This window comes from Typopeltis vanoorti, chromosome 9 (genome assembly GCF_054136105.1).
Source record: "Typopeltis vanoorti isolate ZY-2024b chromosome 9, IOZ_Tvanoo_1.0, whole genome shotgun sequence".
NCBI lineage: Eukaryota > Metazoa > Arthropoda > Arachnida > Uropygi > Thelyphonidae > Typopeltis > Typopeltis vanoorti.
The window spans coordinates 75,421,862-75,440,777 of record NC_143557.1 but is presented as its reverse complement, the minus strand read 5'-3'; the positions used below and the strand labels follow the sequence as shown (position 1 = coordinate 75,440,777).

At 32.4% G+C, this 18,916-nt stretch overlaps 1 protein-coding gene across 1 annotated transcript in view; it reads right to left on the bottom strand.

Annotated features, from left to right (window-relative positions):
* Positions 1-6,572: 6,572 nt before the first annotated feature.
* Positions 6,573-18,916, bottom strand: part of Vps4 (vacuolar protein sorting 4) — a 216,813-nt gene continuing 204,469 nt past the window's right edge. The window contains exon 13 of the mRNA XM_090398397.1: positions 6,573-6,817. The gene's annotated coding sequence lies outside the window, so the exon portion shown is untranslated. The remainder of the gene's footprint in view (positions 6,818-18,916) is intronic.

The window sequence follows — 18,916 nt, the reverse complement described above, 5'->3', positions numbered from 1 at the left end:
AATGGAGGAAAGAGTATGGTAAAAGGAGTTTTAGGGATGATAGAAGTGACATGAAAACAGAAGAAAAAGATATCCTTGAAGTATGGAGTAATTACTTTGAAAAACTGCTAAATGAAACGAGCAGTGATAGCACAGTGGTAAAAAAACTCAACAGGCATACAGTCAGGAATACATATCCATACTTGAAGTAGAAAAAGCCATCAAAGGCTTGAAATAAGGAAAGGCAGCAGGAGTAGATGATATTTGACCAGAAATGCTGAAGTATGGTGGTATAAAAGTCTTACAGTGGCTGCACTGCATAGTTCAGAATGCCTGGACAAAGGGATGAATTCCCAGTGATTGGAGTAGAGCTCTCATAGTATCTATATATAAAAAGGGAAATAAAACTGAATGTGAGAATTACAGAGGTATTTCCCTACTGAGTGTTCCTGGTAAGATTTATGCAAGTATACTTGAGAAAGAATTGTAGAAGAAAAGCTTGGTGAAGAACAAGCTGGATTCAGGTCAAACAGAGGCTGTCAGGATTAGATCTTCACTTTACGACAAATAGTGGAGAAATCATGGGAATATAAAGATCTGTATTTAAGTTTTGTCGATTTGGAAAAGGCATATGACAAGGTGCCAAGAGAGAAGCTATTCAATATGCTACAGTTATATAGTGTCAATGGGGCATTATATCAAGCAATGCTTAGTCTTTATTTGAGCTGTAAATCAGCAGTTAGAATTGAAGTATAGGAAGATGGTTTAATGTTAAATCTGGTGTGAGACAAGGATGTACATTATCCCCTCTGTTATTCATTATTTATATGGATTATATTATGAAGGAAAGTGGTATTAAACATGATATCAAAATTGGAGATGTTAATGTCAGCTCTTTGCTTTATGTGGACAATGTTATACTTCTAAATAAATCCACTACAAGTCTGCAAGATTCTCTGACTAAATTGAATAACTGTTGTAATAGATGTGGTATGAAGGTCAGCAATAAAAAGACAAAAGCAATGAAAATAGGCAGAATCGTTAAAAATGTCAACTGCATTGTGAACGGAGAACCTGTGGAACAAGTAAAACATTTCACCTACTTAGGCACGATTTTTAGTGAAGATGGTAAATTAAATATGGAAATAGACAACAGAATTGACAAAGCTGGTATGGTAGGCAGTCAATTGAATAAATTCATATGGAATAAGAGAGAAATTAGTCGGAACACTAAATTAGCTGTATACGAGACAGTGTTCAAACCAGTTTTAACTTATGGATCTGAGAGCTGGGTCAGAAGTAAAACACCTGACCAAAAGACTAGAGACTGCAGATATGAGAGTCCTGAGAAAGATTATAGGTGTGAACAGATGGCATCAATGGCAATCATATTAAAAACAAGGATTTTAGGAAAGAACTTGACATTGTCAGCATCCAGGAATGTGTTAGCAGAGCTAATCTCAGGTGGTATGGTCACTTAAACAGAATGGGCGAGGAAAGATTAGCAAAACAGGTGTTCTCTGCCAGGTTGGCAGGAAAATGACCCAGAGGAAGACCAAGATATAGGTGGATTGATACAGTACAAAGTGCCTTAGACGATAGAAATATAAGATCTGATAATGTTGGAGTCTTGACAAGTAACAGACTGATTTGGAGGAAAATTATAGATAGGAAGTTAGTAATGACGTAAATTTTTCATGCAGTACTATCATATCCTGTAAACCCTTTGAGGATACATGGCAGGAATTTGATGATGATGATAACCAAACAATGCCGAAATAAAGTTTAAAGTGGAATTATTAAAAGAAAGTATTAAAACATTATACAATAGATTAAAACAAAGTTTCAAGATAACCCATTAAGCAGCGAACAACATGTAGAAGATAACTGGAAGATTTTTAAAACAAATTTAACCACCTTACTGGCCATTATGGATCAAATACGCATCCTCATACGCTTCGTATCTATCATATATTTAATGTAATATTAATGGTATTATAATTTTAATATGCACTTCGCATCCATGATAACCTTGACGTCTTGGCCAATAGCGTGGTTAACTGAAATAGCAACAGAAGTATTAGGGATAAAAAAAAAAGAAAATCAAGAAGATCGACTCCATGGTTTAATGAAGAAATAAAAATATTAACAAAAGAAAAATCAAAATATCAAAAATATCTACAATGAAAACAATAGATAACTAGAACGAATATAAAGAAATAAAGTTAATCAAAAGAAAATAGAAAGCAAAAATTAATTTTGGGATTCATATACAAAAGAACTTGAAAACATGATTTCTGTGGTATACAGAAACAAATATGGAGATTTATTAATACACAAATGAAGGAAGAAGCAGTATCCCAATATTAAAAGTAGAAATAGAGGAATTAGAAAATTATTTTAAAAGCCTTTATAACCAAATAGTTGAAGCAAAAGTAGAACTAAATAAACAAATCAAGAACAGAAACGAAAATTGAAAAATAGAAAATCACCAGATCTGGATAATATCAAAGAATTATTAAAAATATGGTAAAGAAATTATAATTCAGTTTAAATATATTATACAACCAAATAAATACAAAAAAAAAGATACCAGTAGAATGGAAGAAAAGTATAAACAATACCAATATTTAAAAAAGGAAATTAAACAAAACAAAAAAAAACCCAGAAAATTATAGAGGGATAATTTATTAAATACCTCATTAAAAGTACTAATAAGAATCCTATAATACAATAAAGGAAACTAATCTATTAGATGAACAACAAGGTTTCAGAGAAGATAGATCATGTACAGATGCAATATTCGTAATCAGACAATTGATAGAGAAAGCAATAGAATACAATAAACTATATTTTATAGACCTGGAAAAAGCATTTGACAGAATATTAATTCATGATGTAATAGAAATATTGCAGAGAAGAAAAGTAGCAGAAAACATAATACAAGTAATTAAAGAAATATATGATAATAATAGCTGTATAATAAAAACAAGGAAAAATAAGTAAGGAGATACAAATTAGTAATGGCATTAGACAAGGAGACTCTAAGTCCAACAATATTCAATATAATAATGGATGAAATAATACAATAAGTTAATAAAATACAAAACACAGGAGTGAAAATAAACAATAGAATAATAAGAACTACATGTTATGCAGATGATGCAATATTAATTGCAGAAAATGAAACTCAACAAATATTATTACATACATTTAATAAAGCAGCAAAATTGTATAACATGAAGATATCAAAAACTAAAACAAAATGTATGACAATATCACAAGAACTACAACGATGCAAATTACAATTGGAAGGTACTAAATATCGAACAAATTACAACTATGTAGGTATACACAACTGAACTGGGAAGGAAGGCCACATCCAGAAGTCAGAGAACAAGTTGCAAAAGCTGCAAGAATATCAGGATGTTTGAATGAAACAATATGGAAAAATAAACATCTTAGAGTAGAGACAAAAACTAGAATTTATAAAGTAGTAATCAGGCCTATTGTGACATATAAAGCAGAAACAAGACCAGATGCTAAGAAAACAAGACAAATGTTAAACACAGATGAAATGAATATATTAAGAAAAATAGTAAATAAAACTAAATTAGATAACATAAAAAATACAGATATAAGAAAACAGTGTGAAATACAAGCAATAAACAATCGGGTAGCAACCCCAAGAATTGAACACATGGAAAGAAGTGAAGATAGAATAATAAAACAAGTCTATAGTTGGAAACCAAAGAATAAGAGAAGAACAGGAAGACCTATAAAAAGATACTATTAAAGAAGATGAAGTCTTGATTGCAACAGATACTACATCTATCTAATGCGTGAAGAAGATAAATGTCATGATTTGTTTTCTGTAAATTAAAACTGTAAAAGTGCAGAAACTAAGCATTCTTTGAAGTGATTTATAAATAGAATTATAAACAAGACAAGTTAGAAGAAACTGAACTTTTTAATAAATACTTTTGTGATTATTTTATAAAATAACTTAATGGAAGTAATTATCCTTAATGAAGATTTTTAAAACTGAATGGTCATTTAATCCTAATCGGGCAAGAAAAAAAAAGTCATTTCTTTTTCTAGTCTGATACAAGATTTATGCGCGATATTTGATAGTACCCTGTATATATCAGTGGCAATTTTTGTTTTTTTCTCAGATAAAAATTTCAGAATGGAGGTTTTTATTTTGTCCTGTGATGAATAATAAACTATATATGACAAAAGGACTAAAGTATAAAAATATATTGTATACATTTAGTCTATTTCAAATTACCCCAATCCTGCATGTACTGTAAGTAATTGTTTCATGCTATTTAGCAGCACTAGCTTATCATGAAATAGTTATTTTATTAAAGTAATTTTATTCTCAAAAATGTTTATTGAAGATAAAAACTAAACAGTCATCTAATAATTGGGCAGCATATATATATATATATATATATATATATATATAATAATCTTCTTCTTTTACGTATTAAGCTTCGTGGCCTATTACGATTCGAAACCAGAAATCCTACTAAATAGGTCAGTCAGTCCTATGTTTGTAGAGGTGTGTGTTCACGGGGCCGGTTTGCCTGTTCTGGGGGACAAAAAACCCCTTACCTCCGTATGAGACTGACTAACTCACCTTTTGTTGAAAGAGACCAGATAGAGGTTCCTCATATCACTGATGGGAATCGAACCCAGGTCTTAATGACCAAAGGGCCTCATATATATATAAATTTAAAAAAAAAAAGCATTTATTTTTCTAGGTTGATACAAGTTACATGGAATAATTAATAAACCATTTATGGTATATATTGATGGCTTCTCCCCTCCCTTCTCCTCAGATAAAAAAAAATTAAAATGGAAATTTCTCTTATTTTTTCTGTCATTAATAACAAACTAAAAATGTACCGTATGCATTTAAGCTATATCTATTTAAAATTATAGCCACACAGCATATACTGTAAGGAATCTATGTAGTTTGTAGCACCAGCTCTGAGATGAGCTATAAACATGTTAATCTGTTTAAGGGCTCTCCAAAGTGTGAAGGATCATCACACCTCTTAATGGATAATTGGTAGTGAGCACTTCTTAACTGTATTTCTTAAACTCAATCATATGCTTCACATCCATATTTTGGTGTACGTATAATGTACATTCAGGCTTGTGGGGAGGTTAAATATATTACACTTATAGATGCTTCGGCATCCAAAACTTGAATTATCTAATATTCTAGGTATTATTCACTTGAGAAATTATTTTATAATATACAGATCCATTCAGTTACTGAATGCTGTTTTTATATTGAGGGATATGTATTAAAATTCTAGACCCCAGAGTTAATGGAATGATAATCGCTTTATCTAATTTAGATGATTTGGCATTTTATAATTCTATCAGCTCAAAAACAGCAACTAGTCCATTGCAGATTGATTTCAAATGTAGCCTCTTTTTACATTTCCACATCTCTCCTGTAATCTGATAAGTGAATGCAAACAATTTTCTAATGACACACAAACAAATGAGAGTTTTGTATATAGTCCGACCACAGAAGCGAGAGCTATCGTTGGCAGACTGCCAAGAAGAGTCAATTTATGTTGAAAGGGGAGAAAGAAATAAGGCGATGTATGAATTGGTCACCAACATGCGAAATCACGTGCTTTATACGTAAAATTTTCCAACTGTTATACAAGCAAAATAGTTACCACTTTAGAAACTACAATGATCATAAAAGAGAAGTTAATTTTCCGACGTGTGATAATAAACACTCATCCCACAATGCGGATTGATTACCTATTATCAGAATGGATTCTCCTTTTGACATGTGCAAAAGTGTCGAAGGGTCTCGCATCTGTGGGCGTACTATACTAACTTTTAAGGATCACTGTCATTCAAATATAATATAAAAAAGCAGTAAAGTATCACTTAAGTATTAAATATTTTGGAAAGAGCAACTCAGTCCATCTTCATTAAAAAAAAGGATTACAAACTAAGCTAACTGTTATGATGCTTGAATCTTAATTGTACTCTTTATTTTACTGAAGCTGGATTAAGTTATTCTTTCCATAATATTTGATGTTTAGGTTATCAATAAATAGTGATTTACTGTGTTTACATGATTCTATATTAGTCTTGGTATTTTGCCATAATCTAAAAATCTATCAAGTGAATATAATATAGTTTATAAACTGCATGTGTGTGTGTGTGTGTATTTTCAGCCTGATTTGACTGCTGTATGGGAAGCCCACAGTTAAGCCAACTGCAGATTTCTAGCCACTGACTGCTCTTAAAAAAAAAAAAAAAAGGAGCGGAAGGAGTTATCAGCCATTGACATCTTTGATTACTACACCATCTTTAAAACTCATAATTAGCAAGTGAAACATCTTTGTATTCATAAAACTATATGTTCCCAAATTAAAAGGAATGTGAATTTGATTATTTTAAAGGGAGTTCTGTTTTATTACAATAATCTGGTTCTTTACAGCACAGAAAAACCAAACCTTATTGCATGCCATTTTAATGGGTAATAAATTGGTTTTAAAATATCAACTAAAATGTATTCTGCTATAATGTTATTGAGAAATATAAAAAAAAATTATAAATACCTTTATTTTACAAGCTTGTATCTTTAAACCAAGGAGAAAGTTTACATAAATCATTGCTATACAAACTCACTCTTTACAAGGATGAAATCAATTACAGTATATATATATATATATGCATTATTTTTCAATATTCCAAATGTAATAACAATAGAACATAATTTACAGGCAAAATACACATTTAACAGCATGCCAAGCATGATATTTTTAAGTTCCATCCGTGAACTGTTTATCTAACAGGAGAAAAGAAAACAAACAATTACAGCTGTTTTACATCTGAGAAAAACAACAGGATTTCAATAAAAGGTCATTTAGTTTTATATTTTGTTAACATGGTTATATTTAAGAGGCTGATAGTTTTGAAATGTTAAATAGAGTAAGGTATGTTTTGCTGCAGAAATTTTTTTAATTCTCTGCTAAAATACAAGATATATCATTAAATAATTATCCATTATAAATTTATATCAAAATAAATGCTGCTGCTCAAAAGTTTAAATTACTTTCTAAATAACTTTATTATGAAGTTTATAGAGGAATCTTTAAATAAACAGAAGACTAGTGTCCAAAAAAATCATGTTAATAATACTATATTAAATATATATACATGGGGGGGAATAAAATGCACCCAAAACTCAGAATATACTCTATTCACTCTAGCCAAAGCAAACCAATGCCATATTAGGCACAATATCATCAAAAGAAGGAACAAAAAATTTTTGGAAGTATTAATATAAAAGTTTCTTCTGAATACAAATAATCAAATCTCATATGAAATGATTAAATTCATTATACAATTCTAAAGGTTTCAAGTATCACAAATTAGATGTTCAGAAGGTTATGTTTGATTCCTTGTTAATCTTATTTTTTTTTTCTTTTCCTGTTGATTGTTTGTTTTACTATATCTCCTGTACTTTTCTGATTTATAAGAGTTCAAACATATGTTCTTGAATAAATACAATTATTATTACATGTATCTTATGCTACAATACAAGTACTGGCATTTATCCCATTGATTTCATAATCATAATATAAAAATAAATTTGCATAAGTTTCCAAAATATATTCAAGGAAATGAAATTAGTATATAAAAACAATTTGCATGTTTGATGTAATTAGTGTGTTTATGAACAAAAGTCTAAAAAGCTTGAAATTTTCAAAAATGTTTTAAAAGATATGCAAAATTTGATAATTAAATTTTTTAATTCAGTGATTACTATATTATACATATTTTGCACATGTTGGGAAAGTTCACTTCCAGTACTAAGCATGAATTTACCTAACTGAAATTTTTAGTGGAATAAAGCAAATCATCTTAAATATTAAAATGCATATTTCAGATATAAATAACTGAGATCATCATTTAAGAAAGTGAATATTATGGTAACTTTTATAATGAAAAAAAAAAAAAAAAAATCAGACTGTAGTAGAGTAAATAAATTTTCATGTATCATTAGACATTAATCAGATGAAGTTTGGATGAGAGATTTGAAACATTTGCACTGCATTTAGGTCATAAAAAATTACCAGTTTTATTTTAATAACATGCTTTTCACAGTATTGTTAACTGAAAACCATAAAATATGTTAACACTGATATATTCAGCTTGAGAAATGATGCCAATATTTATCCAAAAACAAATGAATTCTAAAAATAGCTAAAAAATTGGCAATAATCTTTTAAATAATTTAAAATGTTTAGTATTAAATAATGTCAGTTACAATATTCAGGCATACAATTTGGAGAAAAAAAAAATTCATGTAACTTAAATTTTGATAACCTAGAGCTAAACAAATGATCAAATGATATTAAAAAAAAATATATATATATATATATATATAATAAATTTTTTACCTTGGAGATATTGTATATTAGGATAACCAAGTTATTTTATAAACTTGGTTATTTTAACTCCTAATCCCAAGTATACAAACAATTAAGTTTGCACCTGAAACAAAGTTCAAGTCTAAAGATGATACAACACCAGGGCAACTCATTGTAAAGGTGGGTAAAGCTCACACACACACACACACACACACACACACACACACACACACACACACACACACACACACACACACACACACACACACACACACACACACACACAAAGAGCTTTACCCACCTTTACAATGAGTTGCCCTGGTGTTGTATCATCTTTAGACTTGAACTTTGTTTCAGGCGCAAACTTAATTGTTTGCATACTTGAGATTAGGAGTTAAAATAACCAAGTTTATAAAATAACTTGGTTATCCTAATATATATATATATGTGAAAAATATTTCCAGAACCATTTCCTCTTACAGTGCAATTCAAATAGAAAATGGAAAATATTAACTTATGAAACAAAAGTTCAAGTTAGCTTTTGCATATTTTTTTTTTAGATTCAGAATTCTGTGTGGTATGTGTGTGTGTGTGTGCATATATATATATATATATATATATATATATATATATACACACACTCACACACCCCAGTTGCTTTACTTGCTAAAATTCAAGCAAAGATGTGGTACATAACTTTTTTTCATGGAAAAAAAAACATTGCTGTAATTTTATCAAAAAAAGTTTATACATAAAAATGTGCAATATGTATATAAGTAAATAATTCTATTATATTTGAATTTTTAAAAGTACTTTATCGTGAATGAATGAATGGATTGATTTTTTGTAAGGTCAAGTATGTTACTTCCAGCATTAAAATACAGAAAATGAAGTAAAAGCATTTTTAACTTATATAAACAGCATCCTAATGGTTATCACTTCTGTATCCAAGTCTACTACATATACACTACATTTAGCAACAGAAGTGAAAACCACAAAGAATATTTCTAAACAATGCCAACAGTATTTCAGTATTTTAAATGCTGGGCACAAAAGAATAAGTGGCAAGATTGAAGTACATATTTTATACTGATTTTGTGATGATCTTCATGTTCACAATAATTGAAAGTTTGTTTTGGAACATGAAATTTTTTTCCTGAAGTGCTTTCCTGAAGGCAGGGAGTTGCATCTTATTCCTGTTCTTTTCTATATTAAGAATAACACACACACAAAAAAAAGTGTCATTATTTGAATAGCTTTATTAACCTTCCTGATCTGGAATGAGCGCTAAAGAGCTCAGTCAGAAATAATCTTATCAATAAAATTAACTGGAAGATAGTTGATTAAATCTGGCATTAAAATATTGCTTAACAAAATATATGATGTAGAGTTCACAGCAAATTATTTGTTTTGATATATGATCTTAAAAATGTTTATACAATAAAACTATTTATTAATAACTAAAAAAGTACTCTTCTTTAAGCAAATAATCTTTTATTTGGTAATAGTTAAATACAAAGATAAATGTCAGAAGACTCAGCAGAAATATGAAGACATTTAAAACAATCTGTAAAAACTATCTGATGAATTATTGTGATGCACAGAACTATTTTTAGGAGCAAGTCTTGGCTGGCAGGAGGATAAAGATACATTTTGAAATTAAACTAACCAATTTTTCAGAATGGACTTCACATTAAAAAACATTGCTATTATAAAATATATAGAATACTTTACTGAGGTGGAACTAGATGAAAGGATAGAGATGGATGAGTTGGAGGTATTAAAGCTATTGCAAGAGAATGATTCACGCATACATTAGTAGGACTGGATGGGATATTGGCAAGCTTACCAAAGGAATGCATACAGGAGATTGGATTATTCCGCTTTAGTCTAAACATGGGCACAGTTCCTAATGAATGAAAGAATGAAGATAGAACCAATGCTTCATACAAAGATGAAGATAGAACCAAAGCAACCAAAAGTGAATAGAGAGCAATTTGGTTTTCTATTAACGAATAGCATAGCTTTGTTAAAGGTAGGTCTTGTTTTATGCTCATACTTTATAACAGAGGGAGAGAAAAGAATGGATATACCATACTTCTGGATTTTGCTGAGCATATGAGAGGACTCCATAATAATGGTGCCATAAAAATCCCAAGATTGTAACTGCTTTCAAGTTCTCTCACAAATCTTTACTTTAGGACTAAGCAATAATTTCAGTCCTTATTGGCCACCATCAATGCTGTTTTTTTTTTTTAATTTATCTGTAAGTAATTATGTGAGAGTAGGATGCTCTCTATCTTAATATATCTCTTAGTGATTTGTATCCTGTATCTATTTGGTTACGAATCACTAAGAGATATATTAAGATAGAGAGAGCATCCTACTCTCACATATAGTAAGGTTTTTTTTTTTCCACCAGAGATCAGGCCAGCAGTGTTAATGGTTGACCAAATTAGTGTTACTTTATGCTAAAGTAGGTTTATATCAGTAAAATCATATAGAAATATATGCTTCAATAGATTTTAAAAAAGCTTATATAAATTAATATGTTGTAGAAATTTAAAAACATAAGATACATCTGGTCAATGTGATAAAATTTGTCTGAGGTATAAGGCTCATAGATTTATTAAGAGTAATAAAATACTGACTGTGCTCATTAAAATAATGAGGGCAATCTACATCTGCAAATCTGTATTCTGTATGTATAGCTATATATAGAGTATAGCTAATCATGGTGATGATTCTCTCTCACACATATCATCACCCCTCAACAGAAAGGAGCATGTGAGATGAGTATGGCATGTGGAGCCAAGCAAGAACAACTTCCTCTCTATGAACACTAGGCCAACTGAACTGCCACAGTTTCAAGCTTAATTTGGTAAAGCTTGTTGTTATTCTCTCTTTCTCTCTCTCTATTCCATGATGTTTTCCACTGGGATATTACCACTAACCTACTCCCTAATCAGTGCCACACAGATAGTGGTATCTTAAGACATGAGTGACCTAACAGCAGTATTCTCAACCTAGTTTCTCTTGATTCCAACATGACTTGGGATCCAAACATGGGCAAACATCTAAGTAAAGCCTCTAAATTTGGAGTAAGAGTATATATCCAAGACAGTACTAGATGTGCATGTGTTATAGCAGCCTTTGAATACTTGTAGAGAACTTAATGAATTGATGTAAACAACCTGTGACAGCATTTCGTTTATATTATGTAATGCAAACTTTATGAATGTAGCTCAACAGAATAAATGCTACATTCTAGTGGAATTTGATTAGATATTATACTGTCTGGGAAGACAGCAGCAGACCCCATCAGAGACTCCAATTTTGAACCATGCGTGTGTGTGTGTAGGTTGACAGAAAATCAGAGCATTTCTGTCTGTGTTTCAAACAGCTGCTGGTAAATAAAGGGGATGGAATGATTGTCGAATATACAGAAAGAGAAGCTGCATGATGGAACAAAGCTATGCCTAGTATGTTATGAAGTATGCAATACTATTTACAGTATGTATAGAGCTTGTATCAGTTTACATAAGAGTTTGCATAACTCTATAGAGTTATACAGAGTTTGCATAAGTTTTCCAAACATAGACAAAAAAAACTTGTTCACATGAAATGATCTGGAAGGAATTTTATTTTGGTAAAATATTGCAAAGACAATTGTCATTGAAACAAGACTGGTGATTTGAATACTTTGACTGGGAACAGGTAATGTTTGGAATGCTCCAGTTGCAATTCTAATTACTTGATGGTGGACAGGAACCACCAAAGTGTACTTTCAGGCAGAAGCACATGCTCAGGATCCATAGTCAAGTCTAGAATGGATAAGCTTTCAGCAGAGACAGAGCAATGAATAACAGGCTGCACCCCACAAGGTAGAAGACAGAGTTCAAACGAATGTTCAGTACTTTCCAACACTTATCCTACACCTAATTGTGTGGGGCAGGAATGTTAGTTTTATCACATTTAATTCCTGTCTCAACTGGGATTATAGCTGGTCCCTAGTCTTAGTTCTCGGTTAAGATGAAGACTATGTTTTCAGAAAAAAAAAAAAGTATACATAAATGTTGCTGCATCTGTCTTTCTATGACTTGTATTGCAGGAATGGCAAAATATAGTCAAGTTTCAGACAGAAGTCATTGCTTATTGTGGGAGGAAGCTGTTCCATTATTGAGATCATGTTGACTGCATATAGCACAACACTTAAGTAAAGAAAGTGTTTGAAGAAAAGAGGGAGATTCTCTCTAAGACCAAAGATGCATAGGTCTTTCAGTATGCTGACCCCCCCTCCCCCACAAGGCTGTGTCATACTTTTTCCATGTCAAAGAAAACTAATAATAGGTGCCAGTTTTTAAGAGAAGCTTCAAGAAATGTTTCCAATGGGAGATGGTCCAATGTTGAACAATGTTTTCAGAAGCCAGACTGTCACTTGGAATAATGGTTATTATTCACTAGAACCATAAAAGATAAGAGTATAGCTAATCAGAGCAACTATATGGTAATATGTTGGATCTCATCATCATCAAATTCCTGATATACATACCCTCAAGGGGTGTACAAGATACGATAGTACTACATGAAAAATTTACATCATTATTACTAACTTCCAAGACACTTTTTACTGTAAATGTGCACAAATTCACATGGAGAGAAGAGGCTAGGAATAAGAAAAGTCTCATTGACTATGTTATTGTTGATAGTGATATTTTCTCCCTGGTGCAGGACACCAGAGTGTACAGAGGATTTGAAATTGGAAGTGATCACTATTTAGTCTTGAGCAGGATAAAATTGAATTTCATATTGAAAAGAATAATATATAAGAAAGTTTTAAAGCGAATAAAAGTTGAGCAGCTCTCAGATGTGAACTGTAGACTAAAATACACAAAGATTATTGAAAAGAAAATGAAAGAGTTTGAGAACAGGAATCAAACTTTGGAGATTCAGTGGCAAACTCTGAAGAAAACATTGATTGATTCTGCCAGAGAGGCATGTGGTGAGGTTGTCTGCAAGGATAAAAAAATCAGAACTCCCTGGTGGACACAGGAAGTTAAAGAGGCAGTGCAGGAAAAGAAGAAAGCGTATCAAAAGTTCCTGGCAAATAAGTCAGCTTTTACTCTTACAGAATACAGAGACAAATGTAAGAAAGCTAAACAGTGTGTAAAACTAGCTAAACAAAAGTCATGGGAGGACTTTGGCAAGAATATAGAAAATAAATATCAAGAAGGTGGCAAAATAATCTGGAGGTTGTTGAAGAAGCTTAGGAATGGAGGAAAGAGTGCTGTAAAAGGAATTAGAGATGATAAAGGTGACATGAAAACAGGAGAAAAAAGATATTCTTGAAGTATGGAGTAATTACTTTGAAAAACTGCTAAATGAAACAAGCAGTGATGACAGCACAGTGATAAAAAACACTGACCAGGCATGCAGTCAGGAATACATATCCATACTTGAAGTAGAAAAAGCCATCAAAGGCTTGAAATGTGGAAAGGCAGCAGGAGTAGATGATATTCGACCAGAAATGCTGAAGTATGGTGGTATAAGAGTCTTACAGTGGCTGCACTGCATAGTTCAGAAAGCATGGACAGAGGGACGAATTCCCGATGATTGGAGCAGAGCTCTCATAGTACCCATATATAAAAAGGGAAATAAAACTGAATGTGAGAATTACAGAGGTATTTCCCTACTGAGTGTTCCTGGCAAGATCTATGCAAGTATACTTGAGAAACGGTTGAGAAGAATTGTGGAAGAAAAGCTTGGTGAAGAACAAGCTGGATTCAGGCCAAATAGTCGAGAAAGCATGGGAATATAACAAAGATCTGTATTTAAGTTTTGTCGATTTGGAAAAGGCAGATGACAAGGTGCCAAGAGAGAAGCTATTCAATACGCTGCAGTTATATGGTGTCAATGGGACATTATATCAAGCAATACTTAGTCTTTATTTGAGTTGTAAGTCAGCAGATAGAATTGAAGGAAGTACAGGAAGATGGTTTAATGTTAAATCTGGTGTGAGACAAGGATGTACATTATCCCCTCTGTTATTCATCATCTATATGGATCACATTATGAAGGAATGTGGTATTAAACCTGATATCAAAATTGGAGATGTTAATGTCAGCTCTTTGCTTTATACGGATGATGTTATACTTCTAAATAAATCCGCTACAAGTCTGCAAGATTCTCTGACTAAATTGAATAGCTGTTGTAATAAATATGGTATGAAGATCAGCAATAAAAAGACAGAGACAATGAAAATAGGCAGAATCATTGAAAATGTCAACTGTGTTGTGAATGGAGAACCTGTGGAACAAGTAAAACATTTCAGCTACTTAGGCATGATTTTTACTGAAGATGGTAAATTAAATATAGAAATAGACAATAGAATCAACAAAGCTGGTATGGTGGGAAGTCAATTGAATAAATTTCATATGGAATAAGAAAGAAATTAGTCGGAACACTAAATTAGCTGTATACAAGACAGTGTTCAAACCAGTTTTAACTTATGGATCTGAGAGCTGGGTCAGAAGTAAAACACTTGACCAAAGACTAGAGACCGCAGATATGAGAGTCCTGAGAAAGATTAGAGGCGTGAACAGATGGCATCAATGGCAATATCATATTAAAAATGAGGATATTAGGAAAGAACTTGACATTGTCAGAATCCAGGAATGCGTTAGCAGAGCTAATCTCAGGTGGTATGGTCACTTAAATAGAATGGGAGAGGAAAGATTAGCAAAACAAGTGTTCTCTGCCAGGTTGGTAGGAAAACGACCCAGAGGAAGACCAAGATATAGGTGAATTAATATGGTACAAAGTGCCTTAGACGATAGAAATAGAAGATCTGATAATGTTGGAGTCTTGACAAGTAACAGACTGATTTGGAGGAAAATTGTAGATAGGAAGTTAGTAATGATGTAATTTTTTCATGTAGTACTGTCATATCCTGTACACCCCTTGAGGGTACATGGCAGGAATTTGATGATGATGATCAACCTATATCTTGGTCTTCCTCTGGGTCTTTTACCTGCAAACCTGGCAAAGAACACCTGTTTTGCTAATCTTTCCTTTCCCATTCTGTATCTTATACAGAATGGGAAAAGAAATTACCTGAGATTAGATCTGCTAACACATTCCTGGATGTTGATAGTGGCAAGTTCTTTCATAATATCCTCGTTTTTAATTTGATATTGCCATCGATGGCATCTGTTCATGTCCCTGATCTTTCTCAGGACTCATATCTGCAGTCTCTAGTCTTTGGTCAAGTGTTTAACTTCTGACCAGCTCTCAGATCCATAAGTTAAAATTGGCTTGAATACTGTCATCTATATAGCTAATTTAGTATTTTGGCTAATTTTTCTCTTATTCCATATAAATTTATTCAGTTGACTGCCTACTATACCAGCTTTGTTGATTCTATTGTCTATTTCCATATTTAATTTACCATCTTCACTAAAAATTTGCCTAAGTAGCTGAAATGTTTTACTTGTTCCACAATTTCTCCATTCACAACACAGTTGACATTTCAATGATTCTGCCTACTTTCATTGTCTTTGTCATTGCTGACCTATATACCATATCTATTACAACAGTTATTCAATTTAGTCAGAGAATCTTGCAGACTTGTAGTGGATTTATTTAGAAGCATAACATCATCTGCATAAAGCAAAGAGCTGAGATTAACAGTCTCCAATTTTGATATCAGGTTTAATACCACTTTCCTTCATAATGTGATCCATATAGATAATAAATAACAGAGGGGATAATGGTACATGTCAAGGTGTCAGACAAGGATGTCTGACACCAGATTTAACATTAAACCACCTTCCTGTACTTCCTTCAATTCTAACTGCTGACTTACAACTCGCTCCATTGACACCATATAACTGTAGCGTTTTGAATAGCTTCTCTCTTGGCACCTTGTCATATGCCTTTTCCAGATCTACAAAACCTACATACAGATCTTATTTATATTCCCATGATTTCTCAACTATCTGTTGTAAAGTGAAAATCTGATATTGACAATTTGAGAAGAATTGTTCTTTACAATTCTTCTCAACCATACTTGAATATATCCTACCAGGAACACTCAAGTAGAGAAATATCCCTGTAATTCTAACATTCAGTTTTATTTCCCATTTTATATATGGGTAACATGAGAGCTCTACTCCAATCATCTGGAATTCATCCCTCTGTCCAGACCTTCTACACCCACTGTAAGACTTTTATACCTACTTGAGCATTTCTGGTCGAAAATCATCTACTCCTGCTGCCTATCCACATTTCAGGCTTTTGATGGCTTTTTCTACTTTAAGTATGGATATGTATTCCTGACTGCATGCCTGGTCAGTATTTTTTTACCACTGTGCTGTCATTACCTTGTTTAATTTAGCAATTTTTCGAAGCAATTACTCCATATTTCAAGGATATCTTTTTCTCCAGTTTTCATGTCACCTTTATCATCTCTAATTCCTTTTACAGCACTCGTCCATTTTTGAGCTTCTTCAACAACCTCCAGAATATCTTGCCACCTTCTTATTCTTGATATTTATTTTCTATATTCTTACCAAAGTCCTCCCATGACTTTTGTTTACCTAGTTTTACAGAGTGTTTAGCTTTCTTACATTTGTCTCTGTATTCTATGAGATCACAAGCTGACTTATTTGCCAGGAACTTTTGATATGCTTTCTTCTTTTCTTTCACAGCTTCTTTAACTTCATGTGTCCACCATGGAGTTCTAATTTTTCTATCCTTACAGACAACCTCACCTCATGCCTCTCTGGCTGAATCAATCAGTGTTTTCTTCTGGGCTTGCCATTGAATCTTCAAGGTTTGGTTCTTGTTCTCAATCTCTTTCATTTTTTCTTGAATAATGTTTGTTTGTATTTTAGTCTACAGTTGACATTCTGAGAGCTGCTCAACTTTTATTTGCTTTAAAACTTTCTTACATGTTCTTCTTTTCAATATGAAATTCAATTTTCTCCTGCTCAAGAATAAATGATGATCACTTCCAATTTCAAATTTTCTGTACAATCTAGTGTTCTGCACCAGATAGAAAACATCACTGTCAACAATAACATAGTCAATGTTATTGTTCTTATTCTTTGCCTCTTCTCTCTATGTGAATTTGTGAACATTTTTATGTTGGAACAATGTTCCAACATAAAAATAACCAGTCCATGTCCTGAGCAGAAATCCAACAGGTATTTGCCATTATTATTAGCTTTGCTCTTTTCTCCAAATTTTCCCAAAATATTTTTGTATGTCTGACGATCATTTCCTACTGTGCTATTTAGATCCCCTACAAGGACCAACTTTTCCTTTTTCATTGTGTCAGTAGCTTTCTCTAGAGCCTGAAAAAATTCCTCCACTTCTATCTTAGTAGAACCTTCTGTGGGACCATAGGCACAAATAAGTCTCATTGTCCAGTTCCCCATTCTCATATATGCCCACATCACTCTACTTGAGACTGCCTGCCATTCAAGAAGATAAGCCTCGTATTTTGTGTTGAATACTATGGCTACTCCTTCTTTTCCTCGATTGTCATTGCCTGAATATAACATTTTGTATTTATTGCTCAGAAAGATCTCACCAGTTTTTGTCTTTTGTTTCAGTGACCCCTATTATGTCGATCTGGTACTTATCTAATTCCTCAGCTAGCTCCATTTCTTTGCAATTCAGGCTTCTTATGTTGATAGTACCGTTCTTTAACTTTGGTGATGTTGAGTTGGGGTGTGTGATTTCAGATTTGTTCCAGTAGCTAACTTTTCGCTGTTCGCCCTGGTGAAAACAACGGGGGCCTTGTTTAACCAGGCAACGCCCCAGCCGGCACGAAATTTTATGTTGTACCATCATTTTTTATTTTGGTTTAACCAATAAGAATACAATTTGGTCGGCTAAATCCCAAATTGCCAGCCCATCCTCGTTCATTCAGTATCCAGGTAGATACCCAACAGGGTGCACCACGAGAAGGTGAGGATTGGACATTAGGTCAGAAGCGCTGATCGGTTCTCTGCATTCCTGTAAAGGCTATGTGGAGGTCTCCTCTTAGTTATACAGCTTTGACCCTTAAGCACCCCCTGATGTTGGATCTTGTAATCTTAATTATGTTAGATTGTAATAATATGTTATATTTGACAAAGAATTGTATTCTTGTTTTAGCCCTTTACCCAACACAACAAGAATATAATTTCTTGTGAAATTTAATATACTCTGGTTTCAATAAATTAAGGGACAAAGAGAAAAATCATGATAACTCAAAAACTATACAATAAATTTTTATGCCATTCAGCAAAGAGCCATGAGATGTGAAAGAAACACCTGCAAAAAATTGTAAATAAATAGTTTTAAGTAACAAATGGGTATATGAAAACAATGGTCAAAAACAAGGGGTAAAAATGGGAATGAGATGGTCATCCCTCACAGGAATACAGCGATCACAATGATGATTCATACTGTTTATAATGGTGTCCAGGAGCTCAGTTGGTAATAACCACTGCTCCTGCAAA